The sequence below is a fragment of the Canis aureus genome, chromosome 12 (genome assembly GCF_053574225.1).
Source record: "Canis aureus isolate CA01 chromosome 12, VMU_Caureus_v.1.0, whole genome shotgun sequence".
NCBI classification, from domain to species: domain Eukaryota; kingdom Metazoa; phylum Chordata; class Mammalia; order Carnivora; family Canidae; genus Canis; species Canis aureus.
The window spans coordinates 37,669,508-37,691,946 of NC_135622.1; the positions used below are offsets into that span (position 1 = coordinate 37,669,508).

A 22,439-nucleotide genomic window follows, 5' to 3' on the forward strand; every position below is an offset into this window, starting at 1 on the left:
CCAAGTTTTTCCAGTGATCTGCAATGCTACAATAGGTCCCTATCAGCTTCTCTGATCTCATCCCCTACCATTCTTCCCTTGATTGTTCTGTGTCAGCCACACTGGCATTATTCTGGAAACTCTAAAGAGGAGCTTGTGCCTTAGGACCTTTCCATGTGTTTTCCCTTTCACCTGGAATGTTCCTTTTCCCAAACAGCCATATGGCTTGCTCCCTTACCTCAGGCTCAAGTATAACCCAACCAGCTTGGCCACCTCACTAAAAATTAAGCAGCCCAATGGCCAGTTTCCTCCTTTCTTGCTTCACTTTTCTCCATGCCACTTCATGGCATTTATCACTTCTAACATACTGTATCTTTTACATATTTAATTTGGTCATTGAATGTCCTCCCCTCACCAGAATTAAAGCTCTATCATGGTCTAGATGCCTACAAGGGAAACTGGAATAAGGTAAGCCCTCAATAAATACTTGTCGAAAAGTAACTGAAGAATGAATGAATAAAAATATTCGTTTATCTTTTGGTCACATCTCTTGTTATAGGAAATGCAAAGAGTGCTTTTTTTTAATGTTCAGGATAACCAAGACATAGATTCTTTCTTCAAGATACTTGTGATCCAGTAGAAGAAACTAATTATCTTTATAAAAAACATTAATATAGAGAATGCTAAGTATTTGAAGGCTGATGAGGTCAACAAGACAGAAAAAAAACATTGTATCCAGCTAAACAAATCAGGCAAGCTTCATGGAAGAGATGACATTTGAAATGGTTTTTAAAAATAAAAAGAATTCAAGTATGCCCATATAAAAGGATGGAGAGAATAGAAGACTATAAACAAAGGTTCAAGTCTATGTGGTCACTGAGCACAAGTAACATTAAACTTTACTGTTTAGCTGCAATATTAGACATATAAAGACAAACACAAAAGAAGACAAAAGGTACAAACTGAACATTCCCATCAAGGATGCATCATTTAATAATATTTATTTCTACAAGCTGGTACAGCCCCTCTGGAAAACAGTGTAGAGGTTCTTCAAGAAGTTAAAAATAAAGCTATACTATGATGCAGCAATTGCTCTATTGGCTATTTAACTCAAAGATACAGATGTAGTGAAATGGTGGGACACCTGGACCCCAATGTTTCTAGCAGCAATGTCCACAATAGCCAAACTGTGGAAGGAGCCATGATGTCCTTCAACAGATGAACAGATAAAGAAGATGTGGTATGCATACAATGGAATATTACTCAGCCATCAGAAAGGATGAATACCTACTGTTTGCTTTGGTGTGGATAAAACTGGAGGGTATTATGCTGAGTGAAATAAGTCAGAAGGACAATCATCATATGGTTTCATTCATATGTGGAATATAAATATAGTGAAAGGGACTCCTAACTCTGGGAAACAAAGGGTTGCAGAAGGGGAGGTGGGGGGGGGATGGGGTGACTGGGTGAATGGGCACTTGATGGGATGAGCACTGGGTGTTATACAATATATTGGCAAATTGAATTTAAATAAAATATTTTAAAAAATGAAAAAACATAATATTTATTGCTACTTAAATATAATTGATTTGATCCTTGCTTGGACCTTGGACTTTATTTTTATGCTATGTCTTATTTTTGAAGTTTTTCTTCTGGGAAAGATTTTGGCCCACCATAAAAGTAGAAAGTTTTCTGGGGCAGCTAGGGATTCCCCTTCTAGCTCTTCTTCTTCATTTTTTTTTTAAATGTTTTATTTATTTATTCATGAGAGACACACACAGAGAGAGAACGAGACAGTCAGAGACACAGGCAGAGGGAGAAGCAAGCTCCATGCAGGGAGCCGGATGCAGGACTCAGTCCCGGGGGCCAGGATCACGCCCTGGGCCAAAGGCAGGCACTAAACCGCTGAGCCCCCGGGGCTGCCCGTGCTTCTCTTTCTTAGATCCTCTTTCTGCCTGGTGGAATCAAGGTGCCTAGCTGTGCCCTTCACCCTTAGATGCTCAAAATCCTACCACTATCAGGGCAGTTTGAGACAGATAAAAGTAGCACCAGAGAGATAATTTTGTAGGGAGCTGGTAACCAGAAGAAATTAGATCCAAACTACAAAATTTATGACCAACTCTGTTTGGATCATGCTTTAGGTGGTTTTAATTTTTATTTATCTTTTTTTAGATCTCCTTTACTTTTCTCTAAAGGGTTAATTATGTATTAATATCAAATTATTAGTATTATTTATTATATCTTAACTAGTTATAAAAATGAATTATTTAAAGGACTTATCTTTAAAATATTTCTTTTTTAAAGATTTTATTTATTTATTCATGAGATACACAGAGAGAGAGGCAGAGACATAGGGAGAGAGAGAAGCAGGCTCCCTGTGGGGACCTGATGCGGAACTAGATCCCAGGACCCAGGGATCACGCCCCAAGCTGAGAGTAGATGCTCAACCACTGAGCCACCCACGTGCCCCAAAATATTTCTATTTTTGCCCCTTACCTTTATTCCATAATCAGAGCTAAATTGGAATTCAACTTTTAAATTTTTCACTCCCCTTCACTCCTCTTCATTTTTCTTTTTGCTGTATCTCATCTGATCTTTTTAAAATCTTGTCAGCCGCAGGCCTTTTCCCTTGCTTTGAATCCTTTCTTAAGCCCTTAATGCATTGAAATGTCTTACTAGGAAACTTTTCATTTTTCCCTCCCCCACCCACCTTTTTACATATGTAACTTTAACCCTGTACATTTTTTCATTTCAGTAGTAATCTTATTTTTGCTACTCTCTTTTCCTCCCTTTACCTTTTAAGGATCTCGTGAAAAAGATTTTTTAATACAGGTTAACAAGAAGTTCAAATGCAAAGATGGAAACATTAATAAAAATCAGAACTGTGCATATATGTGGTAAGAGTCTTTCTTAGGTTTCCCCACACCACATCCCTATCTCTGTCTCATACCTCTACCCATCCTATACAGCAGGGAAGGAGAGTGTCCCCAAACATTCCCCTGGAAAAAATCAGGGAACTCATGATTTAATTTTCACAAGTGTTATAAGCAACCTTCCCTCCCCACCACACACACACACACACACCCTCACACACTCAATGGTTAGTTTTCTTGGGCTACATTGCATGCGCATACTGTCCCATCCTACCTTTGAATGAAGAAAATTTATCTTCTAGTCAATGGTCTCTGATACAGATAGCCACTGTGCATATCTAGCAAATCATGTCAACATTTTTAATGCCATATGTTAGGAGGGGAGATCACATGTAAGATCATATCAGAGAAAAGACCTTTAGGTGCCTTACTCAGATGATGGACCCACTGGTGTTACAACTCCTAATGGATATCCAGGGAAGGAGGAACAGGAGAGATTCCACATCCAGATATATTACACTAATTTTTAACTAGACTGCCTTTAGTGTGTTCTTACCCTCCTTTTGTCCTCACAATGAGGTTTATGGAAAATCCTCTATAAATAGCAAAATAAACTGTGGTCAGATGTGTCCCTTTCTACGTGGTGTCTTTCCCTTCATAGGGGCTCCCGTACAGCTCAGACCAGTCCAGAGATTATAGGTGAGCAGAGCTGACCAACTCACTGAGACTCACAGGGCATAGTTCAGGCCTATCTTTTAAAGCCATGTTCCTGGGAAAATTCAGGAAATTATTCTGGGGAGACCTGATTTCTTAAAGGTGAGGTAATAAGAATTCAGATGGAAGTCATTTTGTCAATGTTTCTGATTTTATGCCATTTTGACCCAGTAGATCTCCTAGTAGTTCTCTTTTCCCTGGTTGAGAGGTGTTGGCGGCATTTTCCCCAGATATCTGCACTTTCTTCTCAATTTCAAGATGATCTATCTCCTGCTTCAGCTTTCTGGCTGAGAATCTGATCTTCTTGCTACTCTCACTCACTGTCCCATTCTTGGTCATCCTTAATTTTTTTTTAAATTTTCTTACTGATAAGTCTCACTCTCCACTGACAAATTGGCCTAGAAAGACTTCACATATATACCACACCTGAAGAAAACTGAGCTAATGGTTCAGAAATACCAGTGTGGGAACAAAACCTTCATGGCAGTTGAAAAGTCAAATAATAGGACCTAAATGGCAGCTCTAGACATCTGCTAAGACCTGAAAGTGTTTGACCCATAATGACAGAATGCATATTTAAAAGTAATGTTCCTTATATTTTGATACACCTGAGGGGACTTCTTTGTTCTTTTTAACCATAGGTCTCTAAGGAAACTCATTTTGAAAAATTTGAGGACAATTGAGAGGGATTTCACATAGTTCTCTCAGCCTCTAACTTTAAGATCAAATGATTGGAAGAAGTATCAAGGAATTTACATAGACCAGACTCTAAGATTCTAAAAGATAGAATAAAGCCTCTTTTCCTCAAAGTGTCTAAAATAAGAGATTTCACGGCTCATTTCAAAAGATAGCTCTGAAGAAAGAGAGGAAGGAAATGGAGGGAGGCAGGAAGGAAAACCTAAAAGTTCTCTGTATTTTATTATGGAAGATTTTTAAGTTCAGTCTTTTTTTCCTCACTTTAATTTCTCCATTATAGTTTCTAGAAGAAGCATATGAAATTATCAGGTACTAATATGGTACTAAAATGTATACTTCTTTGTTTTTATGTTAATTTTATATTTTATTTCCTCCCCCATTATTAATCCACTTAATTTCTCCCTTCTCTGCCTTAATTTCCTTCCAAGCCCTATTCTACTATTTGAGAAAACCTGCATTTTTCATTCTTGCCTGTCAGAAGGATGAGCACCTCTCACCGTGCAATGTTGTTAAAAAATGATCTGTAACATCCCGTCCCCAGGATCACCTTTCAACATTCTCCCAGTACTTGGTGGTGGAGAAGCGGTTTGACCAGTGTCGCTGACAGACAGGTTATCAGTGTCAGGTTTCAGGAAGACTCCCCAGCCTCTGGCTTTGTCCTGCCCTGAGTGCTGCCCTGATTATTTCAGGCACTGCAGCCCTGCAGTGAAGCCCTACTCACCTCCAGGGTCCAAGTCTCTCTAAAGAGCTCTCTGAAGCCCAATATGGGCCTGTGCCAGGCAGGAGGTGATTTCATAGAAATCAGCCAAGATTTGTTTTGTTTCCTTTCATCACTTGACTTCTGGTTAAGCCTCTGGTGGGAAATTTTTGAGGTTGCCATCCGGTATCCATAGCTCACGGAGGATAACCACACTTTGTAATTGGAAACTTCATCTCAGCTTTAGATTTAAAATTTAACACAAGAGAATGTCTCAAAGTCAGAAGCAAAAAAAAAAAAAAAAAAAAAAAGAAAATGGGATATGGGGAATCTTTTGTCATTTACATATTCGCTCCCAACATATGGCAGTATCAGTAGATGCCAACTGCAGTCACTCTTAATTAAAAAATTAGATGGTAGATATACAGAAGTATGAAGGCTTTTCTCTAAGCTCTTTTACATTATTCAACTCTGTCCATATGTCCACCAAAGAAAAAAAATCACTTAAAAAAAAAAAGGAAGAATAAGAGAGGGACACAAAAAGCCCAAAGATTGGAAGATTTTGTTTTCTCTGACTTAATATTACATCAAAACTCTATACAGACAAATTTGTATAAAAGTTTGCAACCTGACAGGACAATGGTGATTTCAACTCACTGCATTAAAGTAAATATATGTAATTTCAAGACCTCTTCATTTTTAATCTGTGATAATTTGTGTATTGCTGGAATTATTTTCCTTTAATTGACTGTGGAAAAAAAACTCCATTCACACACAAAAAAATACATCGTATTAAAAAGAATGTATAACCATTTTATAAAACAAACCACTTTCAATCATTTTTAGATGTATTTTTAAACAATTCATATGTTAATCTTAAGTCTGTTTAAATATATTGATTAAAACACAACCTCTAACCAGCAAGCATTTTCCCAGGATAGTTTAGATCAACTGTACTAGAAAATGAACACAGTATTTCAAATAAAACTCTACCAATTGAACAAAATTCTCAGTTCTCTGACTTATTCTATTCCTCTCTTGAATTAGAGTCTATGGGTACACTTGAAATTATTGGAGTTTTGTGATTCTGTTACCTGATGCCTTCCAAAAGTTCTGAGAAATTATTATCTTTGCAAATATTTCTTTTGCCTATGTTTCTTCCTTCTTTTCTAGGAATCCAAGTAAGTATATAATAAACTTTATTCCAGCCTGTGTCTCTCACACTTTATTTTGTGCTTCCTACATTTGCTTCTTTAGCTTCATACTGGATGGTTTCTTTTGACTTCTTTTCTTTTTCTTTTTTTTTTTTTTTAAGATTTCATTTATTTATTCATGAGAGACAGAGAGAGAGAGGTGCAGAGACACAGGCAGAGGGAGAAGGAGGCTCCATGCAAGGAGCGTGACTCAGGACTCGATTCCGGGTCTCCAGGATCACACCCTGGGCTGCAGGCTGCACTAAACCACTGGGCCACCTGGGCTGCCCCTTATTTTCTGATTCCTGAATTCTCTCTTCCTCTGTGTCTTGCAGATCTTTAAACAAACTTCCTGAACTCTTAATGTTGGCTACTGACTCATCAGGTAAGTGGCCAACTCTTGATTTCTGCTCAGGTTGTGATTTCAAGGTCCTGGGATCTGGCCACATCACACTCTACACTCAGTGGGGAGTCAGCTTGGGGATTCTCTTTCCCTCTCCCTCTCTTCACCCCCCTTCCCCTGCATGTGCAGGCTCTCTAATAAGTACATTTAAAAAAAATAAAAATTGTTATGCTACATAGTTTCCAAATCCTTGATAACATGTTTAGATTCAGCCTCTATTTTCATGAGCACAGTAAACATATTTTTCCCCAATTTGACCATAGTATTTCCACTATGTGACACTTCTATGGTTCTTTGTCATCTGCCTTCTGTAGTGGTTTTCTTTTATGTTGTCTCTTCCCCATGTCCCTTATTATCTTTGTGTGTCAGGCATAGCATTTAAAAATTTGCTAGAAGTAATTTGAGGCTTAAATATTATCTTCCAGAGAGAATTTTCATTTACTTTCACAGTTGCCTGGAAGCACTAGCTTTCCTGGATCACCTAAATCTAATTCTTTTGGGTCATCTACATGAGTTGACACGGGGCAGCAATCTGTTCCAAGGTGGACAGATTCTCTCTCAATCGGCCTCCCTGACTTGGTTCTCAAATTTAAGTCACAGACATTTATCTAGGGACCGCACCTTTAGGGTGCCCTGAACTCTAATTTTTGTCCCTGAAGTCCTGAAACTCTGTCAAAGACTGCTCAGTTCCTCCTCTGGATTAGCAAACGCTCCTGGGCCAAATCAATTCCAAATTCTGGGCCCATCTCTCTCAATTCCTTCTTCTCTTATGTTGGTTCTATTATTCCTATCTTGTTAACTCTTTGATGCCTATAAAGTTGTTTTAGTTCATCTATATTTTTGAATTATAATCAGGAAGAGAATTGGTATGCACATACAACCACATTATTACTTCCACTGGGAATGAAGACAAGGTAGATCCACCGGAAATTTTTCCATCAATCCCAAGTCTGTCCCATCTATCCTGACACATAAATGATCTAATAGCTCTGTGCAATGACTTCCCTATATTTCAAAAAGGATAGAATTTTTGTCTTCTTTAGGAGAGAGAATGAATAAAATTAACTAAAACTGCAAGGTTGTGTATTAGGAACAGAAGAGCACCACAGAGAGAAATGTGATTTTTTTCCAAGTGAGAGAAATATCTTATGTGAAATAAAAGTATAAAATATTTCTCATCTTTTTGGAGTGCAATTTTCTAGCATTCTCTCCTTTTCTCAAATTCAGGTGATGACCTTGTCTCACATCTTGTCAAGAACACAGATGAAATCAGATACGAAGGCTTCCATGTTTCCTCTGTCTTATCACCCACCCTCCTGTATCTGTACCCACACGTCCAACCTTGTCATCTGCTGTTAAGCTGGATGAAGTGTCTCTGGTCCTGTCAAAAATCAACACATCCATTTGTATACTATATTCCCACCTCTCTTCCCTAAGAAGGACTTTTCTCCTAGAATTACTGCTCTCCCTTAATCATTGGTTTCCTTCTCTCCACTAGATCATTTCCACCAAGGCATTAAAATGTGTAACAGGACTAATATGTTCAATATAATTCAGAACTTTTTACTTTCCCTTTTTTAGTCCATGACTTTCTTCCTATTTGATCTTAGGAATCCTTCAGCCTAGAGAATAAATGAAGAGCTGAATTTCTTTACCTCCCATTTTTGTATAGTCAGAGCATAGAGAATTAAAATTTAAATAAACACAAAGAGGAAAAGAGAGGGGATGGGTACTCAAGTTTGCCTCTTTTTGGCTCCAGAGAGAGGAAGGGTGCTACTTGTGAGTATATGAATAGTCCTCTCTCTGGCTTTGATGCAAAATAGAATGCATTTGACATTGAGCAAGTGAGGATACCACCTACAAACAGTGGGAGCTCTGTGTTTATAACTCAAGAAAGAGACTAATTCTCTGAGTGGCTCTCAGAACTCAACCAAGACCTAGTTTTACTAGTGAGGAGGGTGCAGTGTTGCCAGGGAAAAGGTGACCTCGATGTTTAAATACTCAAACGTACCCTCAAGTATGTGGGTGCATGGATGCTGTGTAGTTCCAAGGGGCCTGCTTTGTCCCATAAAATGTGTTTGTAGCACTGGTTGGTGTCCAGCACTGGACCCGAGGGCAGGATACAGAACATAAGGTTTCTGGAGGAGAGTAGAAACAGAGCCAGGGAGAATCCTTGGGCTTTGAGTAAGGCAGAGAACCCACAAGAGTGAGCAAGTCATGAGTTACAGCAGCTACAGACACTAGCATGAAATTCCTGAAATAAGACATCAATCAGGACAGAAGAGGGGAACTTCATAGGATCTGAGTCTTTCCCTTCAGCACAGGGATGAGAAAGCTATGCCCTTGTCCCACACCCAGGAGAGAGAAGCTGTATTAGAGAAAAGGTGTAGGAGGCAACTTGAAAACCTGAATAGGTTTTCCTTAGAAATCCTTTTTAGGATAATTTAAATAATGAGACTGGATTAAACTTTAACCTGAAAGAATATTTAACTCTCTTTCCCCTCTAGCCAGCAGATGGCGGCTAATGAGAAGGCAGAAGTAGCAACAGACAAAAATTCCTTATTTTCTACACATCAAATCAGTGAGTGACATTGTAAGATTCTCTTTGTTTACCTAGCTTTAAAAAAATGAATTCCCTTAGCTTAGAACTCCAATTACCTCGTCAGCTACAACCCCCATTCCTTTCATCTCCAAATTTGTTGAACTAATTTTCTTCCTGCTGACACTATTTTCTTCTCCCTCTACTCTCTCTTTACCTCCTCTCTGATTGCTCATCTCTCATCACATCCTGAAAATTCTTATCAACATCACCAACGAGCTGCAAGTTGCCAAACAAGACCGATGGGCATTCCTCCGCCCTCGCTTTACTGAACCTCTCAGCTCCCTTTGCCACAGGTGACCATTTCCACTGCAATTCTGGGATTCAGTATTCATTTATCTCTTCTACTCCCACTGGATGCCACTTTTCAATCCCTGTTGCTCAGTATTTAACCCAGTCATTTCACACCCTTCCTGTGTGACCCTCCCATCCCCCGCCTAGTAACTAAGTCCCTGGTATTTTACATATGATCTAGATGGTGCAATTTTCCATCTCACTAGATGGTGAGTTCCAGCACCACAGCCAACCTGACATCTTTGCCTCAACATTTATGAAGGATTCTGAAATCCTATTTTTTTTTTAGGATTTTATGTATTTATTCATGATAAAGAATAGAGAGAGGCAGAGACACAGGCAGAGGGGGAAGCATGCTCCCTGTGGGGAGTCTGATGCAGGACTCAATCCCAGGACCCCAGGATCACAACCTGAGCCAAAGGCAGATGCTCAACCACTGAGCAACCCAGGCATCCCAGATTCTGAAATTCTTGATACCTACTCCCCTAAATCCTTTCCCTCTGTCAGGATACAACACTGCAATTTAAACAAACGTGTTAGGAATCTATAATAGACATTATGTTTAACTGTGTTTTTCCCCTCACACCCTACATCCAACCCAACAGCAAATTCTATGGTTCTGCTTTTTCAAATCTGTACACTTACTACCATCTCCAAGACCACTTGTTCCCACCCAGACTGACCCATTAAGTACTGAACTGGTCTTTCTTCATATCCACTCTGTCCCACGTATAGGATAGCCACAGTAACTTGATGACATTTTCTTTTTCAAGTATTTATTTACAGGGAAGTAATAACAGCCATAGGAGCATTTGTTTGGTATTGAATAAATACAACATCTATTACAGAAGGCAGTTTGATTATCTTGGCCTCAGAGAGGAGGCCTCCTGTGCAGTAACCATAGGAAGTTTAACCTGTATGTGAGGATTGCATTTCCCCACAAGCAAATGCCTATGTAGAAAATCAGGCTCACATATGGATTATTTCTTAGAGGAAAGAAATTGAGAATAACTTTAAGCAATGGAATCCTCTGGAAATGGTATAGAGATTTAAAGGAGACACACAGCAGAAGGAGAAAAAAGAAAATGATAAAGTATATCATAAGCACCGTGAATGTTCAACAACTATGTACTGTTATTTATGATGAAAAGGCTTTCCAATGGGATCAATGCAATGCCTGCTACTGGCATTTTTCTCATTTTTCCAGAGTTGACAGAAATAAAGGAGACATTGAAAGAAAAGTTTGCATGGATTCTGTTGAGCTGAAGAGGGTAGATGGACATCTCTTTAGAAAAATGACAACAGCCTAGGTCATCCATCTCACAAATGTGTATCATTAATCCAACAGAGACAGTGAGAAAGAGCATGAATCAAACCAAATCTGAGGTAAAGTAGAAACAGTGCTGGGCTGGGAGTTACAGAATCTGAGTACTCAAGACAAACCTCTTATGAATAGCCAGTGTGACCTTGAGCAAGTCTTTGAGCCTCCAGTTGTTTATAAGGTAACTGTACTAGATCAACTTCAAGTTTCTTCTTGTTTGTATCTTCTAGAATTCATAAATCTAATCTCACTATTGGAAAACCAGTCTACCACTGACCATTGGTAGAATGGTCTTCACAAACAAATCAGGCACAGTGCCTTTAGACAGGTGGGGGAGCTAACCAGTGGAGTTGGTCCCTCAGGGAATATTCTGAATCACTTACTGACTGATTATATACCTTTAAAATTCCCATTTAGGAGTCATCTGATCCAGGTCATCATAGGTTGAAGGATTGAGCCCTCACTTTGAGCTCCTATATTAGGGAGGAGGCCATGTGAAAGATACTTTCTCTTTGTCCCTTACCCAGTGATCACTCTCTCTGTCTCTCTCTTACAAAATAAATAAATAAAACCTTCAACAAAATTTCTATTTAGTTACATGATTGTATGTTTTGGAACTTATCAGTGGACTTTTGCTTTAGGACAATAACAGGTCAATTCTTCATTGTAGAACAGTCTGAAATAAGATGTTGAAAAAGGTATTATGAACTATAAAATGTCTTAGGTATGTATGTTAAATATTAAATCTCAGAGTATAGAAGTGTCAAATTCAATTTTTAAGTATATATCAAAATAAATAAAGATTGGCAATTTAAAAAGTACGTGAGGTTATGGGATAGACTTGCTGTGGTTTAAAATAGATTTTTAAAAATCTTCGAGAAATTCACTATATTTAAAAAAAAACAAACAACTTCAGCAATGTATTTTGATAACAGGTTAAACTGACACATATACCTCTGCTGGGTGATAGAGCTCCCTAAACAACTGAAATGTAGACCCTGGGAAAGTACATATTTCATGGAACACTTTGGAAGAAAGTAACTAAATAATTACCCCAGTTAGAGAAACATCACAGTGGCAGGTACATCATAACAAAAAAAAAAAAATGGAGTTGTCTAGAAGAAGAAATTACCTTTTACCAAGGGAATCTCTTGAATGACAATATAAATACAAAAACTAAATTATTATTGACTTAGTACTTCCTACATTTCCCATTTCATCTTCACAGCAAATCTAGAAGTTATAAACATGACTCCCATTTTGCAGTTGAGAAACCTAAAGTTTAGAAAGATGGGATAATTTTCAATACTGACACAGGTGATAGGAAGCAGAACAAACAACACAACTCAGGTCCATCCAAATCCAAAGCTAATGTTGTTTCAGTCACTTTCAGCAATGTAAATGCCTGAAACATCATTATTCTTAGAAGAAAGTGTATAGGGAGAATCAAGTGAAGAATGGCTATGTCACAAAACACAAGTATTCATAAAGAAATACTTGAAGCAAAGTGATTTAGGATGACTTAAGAATGGAAACTCATTGCTTCTGTGGTATTGGAGTACCAGATTTCAACCTTTTTATCTGAATGAAAGAAGGCACTCATGTATAAACTTCAAATTACCAAGTAATCTAAGGAAATGGCTTGGGGTACATCTTGTATTTAATAAAAGCTTGGATGTATTTGATTTGAAATTTCAAACACTATCCACTTTATGAAAATACAGCTTCATACATTTCATAAAAATGCCAAGTACTACTTTAAACAGACTTTTTTTTTTTCTAAACCAGAAATTTGTTGAATTTATAATAATGTGTTTGGCTGGTGCACATACACGTTGTCAGTGGAAAAGAAAGACTTTAGGCACTTAATAAAAATTAATAAAATGTGACCAAAATTATCCATTGATAAGGGAAAATTGATTTATCACCATAAAGGAGATAGCTATCTTAATAGAATCTCAGTAGCAGTTTAGAATGGGGACAGAAAAATGGAGATATTTTTGAGGTTCAGAGGGGTTGGTTTAGGGCACGCTATTTAATTGTAATTGAGTAAGGTCCATGATCTAATAGTTTAGAATGGACAGACACAGCAAGTGAAGGTTTTAAGGAGAATATCAAAGAGAGCCTTCAGAAGCAGTCTTTCCATGCTAATTGAACACTCTAATGTTTATTTAAATGGGCTTCGAGGAGTTCCTAAAATGAATGATGTTTTTTGCTATGTTTATCTTCCCTAGCAAGATTTTACTGGAATAGTAACATCATATACTAATGTAAAAAGTTGTGTGGTTATAGATGGTTTCAGATCTAGAATCATGAAAATGGAAAACAATCTTTGTTGAGTATTTAATTTGGCCTAAGGAAATGAATTCTGCATTATATTTGGTTTGTTATCAATCTCTGCATAGTTTTGGGAAAACTTTGCAAAGTATTTTTTCATGAAGTATAATTGAGAAATTCTCCTCACAGAGGTTCCCATTAAATTCTGTTCATTAATCTTAATGATTGCTGTTACTGACATTTTATGATATTTAAATACATAAGATTCTTTTGCTCTTCTCTTCTGAAAACATGGTCTCACAACACAGAAACAGGTCTTTCTATGCGCAAATACATAATTCATCTTTTTTTATTGTATCATTAAGACTAATAAAATTATTTCTTCTACTACTTAACTGGTAAAAAAAAAATAAAAATAAAAAAGAAAGAAAGAAAAGGCCTAATTTAATAAATTATACCAGATGGACTAGATAGACTTGCCTTCAGTTAATTTCCAACCTCAACTGAAAAATTAGGTTAAAAAGTTAACATGGCAAGAACTATAAAAGACAGATATTCAAACACAGCAGAGATAAAGAAAAATGAACTATTTGTTCTTACAACTGTTGGTTTGCAGTTTGGCCCCTTACACAGAAGGCAAGGGAATTTACATACCAGGGTTGGTGTGAGTGGCTGAAAGGTGAATAGATCTCCACACCCACCCACCAGAATCTTCAAAGTTTATATAGAGGCCTAGTAGGAGTTTAGTCACGTACACCATGGAAGCTTCTCAACAACATATTCCTCTTTTAGGGCTGTATCCTTGAAAATGGCTCCCACTGTGGAAACAGTGAGCACAACATACATTCCAAGGAGAGGTGAGGGGGTGAGGAGCCTGTAACTGCTTGGTTCCAGCTCAAGAGTCAACTTGAGGTTATGTCTTCTTGATGACCTTCTCCAACAATTACTGATTCCAGTTAAGTGTCAAAAAAAGAAGTAGTATTTGAGTTAATTTTGAAGGAGGTAAAGGCATTCCTAAATGGGAGAATATAAAGGCTAAGGGATATAGGCTAAATTGGGGGCACATGGAATAAAACAGTTGAATGGAATGGGAAGTTGAGACTGATTAGAAGTTGCTCTCACCTTTCTCTTTCCAAACTTAGTTCCTTTTCTTGGTTAGAACAAGAGAATTTTTAAAAGAGCAATTCAGGGATGCCTGGGTGGCTCTGTCAGTTAAGCATCTGCCTTCGACTCAGGAGTCCTGGGATTGAGTCCTACATCAAGCTCCCTGCTGAGCTTCTACCTCTCCCTGTGCCTACCCTCTTTCCCTCATGCTTTCCCTCTCTCTCTCAAAATAAATACTCTTTTAAAAATTTTGAAAAAAAATAAAAATAAATAAAAATAAAAATTTTGTTAAAAAGAGCTATGCATTCCATTCCCCTAAGTTGTTGTAATGGCAATGGAACCCAAGCAAAACCCTAAATGTCTTTTCCCAACAGTATTTAACACAATTATTATTAAATAATTACATGTGAGTGATGCCTGTCTTCTCAGATGTGGCTCACATCTCCAGGGCCTAGTACAGTGCTAGGCTCATGGTGTGAATAAAATATTAAGTGGCTACATGAAACATATAAATAGTTAGGTTTGGCCTGCAATGGAGGCTTACATACGTTCTAAGAAAAATACCACTTTGGAAGATGGCCATATATACATATATATACACACATATACTTCAGGTATATGTATATACGTGTATCAAGTTTATATGTACACATATATACATATACCTGAAGTATATATATATACACACACACACATATACACCTAAAGTTTATACACATATACACACATACAAACATGTGCATATGCAAACATGCACATATGTGCACGTAGACATGTACAAGTATGAATATACATGTGTGTGCATGTATATATCTATATCTGATTTGAAATCTCAGGTCACTTTTCCAAAGCTAAAAACCACTCCTGATTATACCAGGCAAAAAAGCCACCCTGAGCCTTGTGAAACAGTATTTTTTATATGTTTGTGTTAGCATAATATACACTTTGAGTTGCTTTTCTAATTTTACTTCCTAGCCCTTTACCTTTGTTGTTACTCTTATGAAATTTTTGTTTGTTTTATGTTTTGTTATTCTCTTTCCTCTGAGGCTAAGTGGCTCACATAAAGATGGAAACTGGCCTTTGCTTCAAAAGCCCAGCTCTCTACAAGAAATATGCTTATTCCACAAGGGACAAAGAAGTAATTAAGGAGAGAGAGAAGACTTTCATAGTAAATGCTAAGTGTCCACTCTTCTTTAATCTGGATGTCCTCTTATTGACCCTACTTGCCAATTATCCATCTGTGACCTTTCTATAGGTAAGAGGAGCTAACTAGAAATTTGACATATCTTCGAATCCTGTATCACTGGTAATCTTTGATTATGGTACTTCATTTCTCACTCATTAATCCGGTAGGAATCATTTCTATGATGCTAGACTGCTCCTTCCTTCCATACCCCTGGTAGCTCTCATCAATGTCTTCTGATGCTCTTCACCATTAGGTCAGGACAGAGGCATCCTCAGAAACTCCAACACAACACTGGCACTGGCTTTTAAAAAGAAATCTCTATGCCACTCTGATATTTTCCTTAGTGTTCTTGCCCTTTCTTGAGTAGAAAGGGCTTATAAGGACATCAACAAATGATAGGGATCTGATGGAATGAAGACCTCACCTCTGAGACCCATACGGGAAGCCACGGACCAGCAATGCTTACCTAACTAGCAGGGTTTGGTTAACAGGCTCCTTTATGACTTGTTCCAGGGCACTGGTCACCCCTCTCATTTACTTCTTTAAAGATAATAATAAACTGCAGTCTGGGTCCCATCTGTCAAGGAAAAAGCATGGCTGGATATAAAATAGGAAAAATTATAATAACCTAAGCAGATTCAAAATACACATAAAGCCATGTTGTCATACATTTGTTTAATCAGGAGAGTAACAAAAATGCTTTTGGAAGTCTGTAGTGTTCTGCGTTTTATAATAACATTACTGGAGAGTAGCATTTTTGCATTTGCGAAAATGTCTTGTCCTTCATTTTTATGTATCTCATTCATTAAAACTAAGGGTAAGTGTTATACAAATGCCCCATAAGTATGTCCATTGAATAATGTGTTTTTCTTTCACTCTAAGAAGAAGTACCAGCAATCTAGCCAGACAATTGGGCTAGCTGTGTCAGAATCACATGACCAGTCACAATCTAAAAATCAGTCAGATCCAACCATGTTGCTTCAGAAATAGCCTTTGTTTAGAGACAGAATATGGCAATTTGTTCCAGTCCAAAGTCAACTAAGAGAGACAATAAAAAGAACTCCTGCTGCTTTGGGGAAGTTATCTTTTTCAAGCGTTCTGCTGATGAATATGTATTTTTATACAGATTGCCCATGAACAGGGGGAATGGAGTAGACAGGTCAGCTCAGAGGAAGGGGCTTTCACTGTTTTATGTCAGTGAAGCACAGTGCAGGGCACAGTACAAGTTTATGTACCAAGGTCCCTGTCCTCCCTCAACAAGGGAGGCAGGCTTGAGCCCTTATATTCCTAATTGGGATATTTCTTGAATTCAATGGCATATATTTAGAAAAACATAAAAAAATAACTGGAAATGTGTCAATGAAGTCTCTTACAAATGAGAAGTTTTTAAAAAGATTTATTTGAGAGAGAGAGAGTGCATGCATGAGCAGGAGGAGGAGCAGAAGGAGAGGGACAAGCAGATTCCATGCTGAGTTTGGAGCCTGAGGCCGGTCTCGAACTCAGGACCCTGAGATCAAGACCTGAGCCAAAATCAAGAGTCAAATGCTTAACAGACTGAGCCACCCAGGCATCTTACAATGAGAGTTTTAACATTTAAGGGAAAAAAAATCCAGAAAGTAACATCACTGAATACAACTTAATTGTACAGGCCATCAAAGGAAGATATGATTTCATTACAGATTGAATTCTTCAGTCAATTCCAACTGTGTTATTTACAGTCAGGCTTCATAAGATTAAATTGAGTTTTAGAGATCTTTATAAAGATAATATAGTCAAAGCTTGCTGACTTGAATGAAATTGTACTCATTTTTTTGACAGTGTAATTAATATAAAATTGAATTCTAATGATCTGTTAAAGCCATGGTTTCTTTTGACTTCCTAATTGTGATAGAGTTATTTAGCAGAGCAAGACTACTGTCATCTTCTCTGTTATCTTTAAACAACAACAACAACAAAAGTATTCTTTCAATTTATTCATACCAGAGCTAGGCTAGAATACCAGCTAATTATTATTCACTCTATTGAAAAAAAAATCTTATTAGGTGGTTCACATGAAAGAAGAAAAAAAAAAACCTGCTAACCATTTATTTTCTAGAGGTTCATCCCTTGCTGATAACTGATCTTAACCAAAGGAATGCTTCTTTATAAAAGGGTCATAACTTGCCATATTATCTCCTTGACTGGCTTGCAGATGTCTCTTTCTGTTGTAGCAACTAAAATTCCTTCTGCTATGAGCCTTCTGATGCTGAATGGAAGCATTGTTTTCATATTGAATAAAATTCGGGCAGCCCCGGTGGTCCAGCGGTTTGGCACCGCCTTTGGCCCAGGGTGTGATCCTGGAGACCTGGGATCGAGTCCCGCATCAGGCTCCCTGCATGAAGCCTGCTTCCCTCCGCCTGTGTCTCTGCCTCTCTCTGTGTCTGTCATAAATAAATATCTTAAAAAAAAAAAAAAAGATGGAATAAAATTCTGGGTGGGATCTTGGAGCTTTTCCAAGGAGACTTAAGCTCTCCTGCCTCATAGAAGTTCAAAGCAAATCTGATTTCCTGAGGTCAGTCCCACTTCTGAATACTCTGCCCCAACTACTTTGTTTTCAGACCTATTCTTATTGCTAGGGACTAGCCTTGCAAAAACGAGCTGCCTTTCAAAATTGGTGTGGGGATCATGAAGGATATACTCTTCATACTATCTTCATAGCTTTTCTGTAAATCTAAAATCATTCTAAAATAAAAAGATACTTTTTAAAAAGGCACTTTGACCTATCAACCAATGTATGGAAGTTATTTTGATCCCAGTACAAACAGACTATAAAATATAATAATTAATGGTAACTGGGGAAATATGAACATTGGCTAAATATTTGATTATATGAATTAACAATAACACTAATTATTAATAATTTAGGTGTCACAATTTTACCAAGGCTATGTTATTAAAGAATGTCTTTGACGTTTAGGATGCATATTGAAATAATTCAAGATACAATGATGTAATATAATATCTGGTAATTGCTTCAAGAAATCTGTTTGAGGATATGGAGAAGTAAGAAGAAAAAGATTGGCCATGTATTAATTCTTGTTGAAACAAGTGTTATATGCAGGTATTATTAGGAATTTTACACATATCTTGTTCAAGTTCCTAATTCTTCTAACATATAGACATACTAGAGCTGAAAAATCTAAGTGTCATAGTGATTATCTTTCTCTAAAACAAAACCACTTAGTAGTGGAACCAAGATTAGACTCCAGCTCTGTGGGTCTTTGAATACGGTGCTTCTTTCTTGAGAAAATAATTTGTAGGGAGAGTACTATATCAGAACCACAAGCTCCAGGCCATAGATGAGAGATACAAACCTTCCTGGATACTAAGAACTCACTCATAGGTAATACCTCTTTGCCACATCACACACTGCCTAAAACAAGGTGTGTCAGTTTGTGTTACCTCTCTGCAATAATGATGGCTTGCATGGCCCCAAACACATCAATTATATTATATTTAGTTCCTTTATTACCAAGTTGTTACCCTCAAAATGGTAAAGGACTGAAGACAGGGGTACATCATGAAGTCACTTGTTTTGCACATTCTCTGAAACCAATGTGTGATTAGAATAGGGAAGTAATAATGACAACAATGATGAGAGTAGCTACAGGACCATGTTCTACTGAGCTGACCACCCAGATGGAAGTACGGCAAGGGGCACACTCCCTGCATTGCATCCTCTAGGCAAAGCTAGAATTTATTGGAACTGGGGACAGATAAATCTCATAGTTTTAAGATAAAGCTTCAGAAAATTACCACATGGAAATATGTCAAGGGGGAAGTACTGACTGCATGGCACAAATCCTATGGTAAGTTTTGAAATGATCTTAAATTGATTCTTATGTTAATTATTATCTGAATGTACTTGTAGCTGGCACTGATTCAAGGATTCTACACAACTCACTCTATTTTGACATTAAATATCAATAGTGTTAGACATTAAATGTCAATAGTGTTAGAGATAATGAATGCCAAGGTACATATATCAAATAATTTTCATATTATTCTTTAATAATAATATTAAAAAGAATAGTCGAAAACCCTTATCTAATTCTTTTCCAGACACTGTGACTCAATGTGAGTGCCCTTAGTTTTACTATCACCCCTTAGAAACAAAATTATTGGCACCATTTTATAAACAAAGACAGTACACAGACGATAAAATTTTTTTGTGTAAGGTCAAGAAGGTATATCAGCCAAGATCATGACTTTTCCATGAGTTTTTTTTTTCTTTCCTGGTATTAAGGAACTGCTTCTACAGTTCCTGATATTGCTACTTTAAAAGATGACATTTACTTGGCAGAGATACCTCATCCTGCTCTGCCATCTAAATGGCATAGAGGGCATCATCTAGCACAGCTGCACTCTCTGGGCAATGATGTGACAATCCCAGCACTGTACTATAGGTAGATGAGTGGCCCTTAAGAAAATTCACTTGGTCAAGTTTTATTGTCTCCTGCTCTAGGATCAGAAGTCTTATCAGTTGTGGTTATAAGGAGAACTTTTGCCAAAAAGTTATCTATGGATGAGAGTAAGGAGAGCAGAAAGACAATCTGATATGCCCCTGAACAAGGCAAGTATTTCATCCATTTTTGTATAGGATTGGGCTAGGAATTATTTTAGCTTCTGAAACCAGTCGAGGCTTTTATAGGTGGCATACATATATATTTGTGTTCTGTGTGTGTGTGTGTGTAGGTGGGGAGATTAGCAGATTAGAGATGGCTGCCAATTCTCTGTCATTTCTCCCACCAAGAAATGGCCCCTATGTCACCTCCTCTTGATGAGTAGACTCTGTGACTGCTCTGATCAATGTAATACCCCACAAGTGATGCTCTCCTAGTTTCCAGGCTGAGGTCAGTTCTACTTCCTGTTTTCTGAAACAATTGCTCTGGGAGAAGCCCAACCACCATGTAAGAAGTCTAGAGACACATGAAGAGGCCTGAGAAGATGAGATGGGGAAAAAGACAGAGAAAGAGACCAAGGTGCCAGGCCTGTGAGTGATCACTCAGCCAAGTTCTTCCAGAATTCCTAGACCCACAACATTGTGAGCAACATAAGATGATTGTTTTAGCAACTAGGTTTTGGGGTAATTTGTTTTGGAACAATAGAGGACTCAATATACTAAAAATCATCAGATCTGTTTCAAAAAGGTAGACTTTTCTATAATAATTATCAAACAAATCCAATCAAGGAAAAATAGGTTTAAAGGAAAGAGGTGAGCAACCTTTTTCAAAATGGAAACATCTCATTTGTTTTTATTCAGAAGACTAAAGAGTCTATGATGGGCATTTTTCAACATATTAGATTAGTAAAGTAAGGAATAAATCTCTCCTATAGGAAAAACAGATTATTTGCTTGAGAGACTTGGAAGAGAATTGGAACATAAGAGAAATTTCAGTTCTGGCAACAATTCAGATATACGAGTGAAAATAATAAATGTTTCAAAGATACAGAATATCTGTCCTCCAGGAGGCAAAAAAGAAAAAAAAAAGTAGGGCCCAGGGACACCTGGGTGGCTCAGTGGTTGAGTGTCTTTGGCTCAGGGCATGATCCCGGGGTGCCAGGATCAAATCCTGCATTGGACTCCCTGCATGAAGCCTGCTTCTCTTCTCCCTTTGCCTATGTCTCTGCCCCTCTGTGTGTGTGTGTCTCATGAATAAATAAATAAAATCTTTTTTAAAAAGTAGGACCCAAAAATGTACAGATTTTTTCCACATTCTTTGATATTTACCAAATGCCAATGTTAAGCTCACTTTGGCTAATGGCAGTGCACTGAACGCATGAATTTACTTTTGCTTCCTTTCGACAGCTCTATTAAAAAAAGAGTAAATTTTCCCAAATGTCATAATCCCACAATAAAAGGCAACAAAATAGGAAAGGAGACAAGACCAAAAAAAATTTGAAACCTGGAAAATAGAATCTGAAACAGATTTAGCAGACAGAAAGACAGACACATGATCTACATTGGGGATTCCCCACAAAAAAAAAAAATGAAGGCACCAACTGTATTTGCAGCAGTGAATGAAGACAAGGCTGAAAACAGACTCTTCAAGATGTAGTTAGTCCTGTTCCTCTACATAATACCCTCTTTTCTACCATGTTATAAAACTACAAAGTTTATGCTTTACAGAAGTTACTATCTTAGGTCTGGGGGAGAAGTTGAAGGAGGGACATCATACTAACAACAGAGTGATAAGAGAACTTACACATACTTAGTCCTGAGACTCTGATCTAACTCCACTTCTTCACTCAGCTTTCAGATATGGCAGCTAGGTCTCTTCTCTCTAGACAAGAAACTGGAAGGTCCTTCTTCAGGGAATCTGACCAATTCCAGGAGAGTAACCTGAAGTTACTGACAGCAGAGACTCCTCAAAGAACAGCCCTTTCAAATCACACTAAAGCAAAGCTCAGAGTGGATACACACACAGATTTCCAATTATTTTCATGGTACCTACTCTTAATTCTGGGCAAACAAACCTAGGTTCCCCACGTTCAAACTACCTGAAAAAATTTCTAATATAAAAGGTAGAGAACAAATTAAACAAAATAAGCAACTTAAAGAAAAAAAAAAGAATATGCAGAGAAAACAGAAAAAGTTATACTGGTATCCTCAGAGAGATAAGAGAAGTAATTGCTTTCATGAATCAAGAACAGAAATTCTATTTTGAGAGAGAAATTAAGCAAAGGCATTCTCTTTAGATGAGATCAGGGAAGAAGAGTGGGGCAGAGAGAACCAGGGAGGCCTTGTTAAACTGGGTGATTAGGAATTCCAGAAACTGTAGATTAATGGCTGGGGGTAGCCAGACCCCATCCTCCACACCCTGCTACCCCACGGCAGGGCCAATGAAGGAACAGTAGTTGTGTGGCAGGATAGTAAATGAAATGGAATCAAAGATGAAACGCAAAATAGGCAACATATTCCTACAAAGGGAGTAGATACTGCAAAACATGGAAACAATCTAAAAGGGAAGAGGACTCCACAGCCTCTGAGTGGGGGTGAGTGCAAAATAATACCTATTGAATCATTAAGAGATTAAAAGGGTTTTGTTAATATAAGTACTTGA

General features: G+C 37.6%; 1 long non-coding RNA gene across 13 annotated transcripts in view; it reads right to left on the minus strand.

The window, feature by feature from the left end:
* The window catches only part of LOC144280993 (uncharacterized), a 276,878-nt gene that overhangs the window by 190,245 nt on the left and 64,194 nt on the right, over positions 1-22,439 (minus strand). For 12 of the 13 annotated variants that reach the window (XR_013349453.1, XR_013349454.1, XR_013349447.1 and 9 more), the window contains one exon: positions 15,803-15,913. The exons of the other annotated variant lie outside the window; for it this stretch is intronic. This is a non-coding gene — a long non-coding RNA (uncharacterized LOC144280993). The remainder of the gene's footprint in view (positions 1-15,802; positions 15,914-22,439) is intronic. 13 annotated transcript variants of the gene reach the window in all.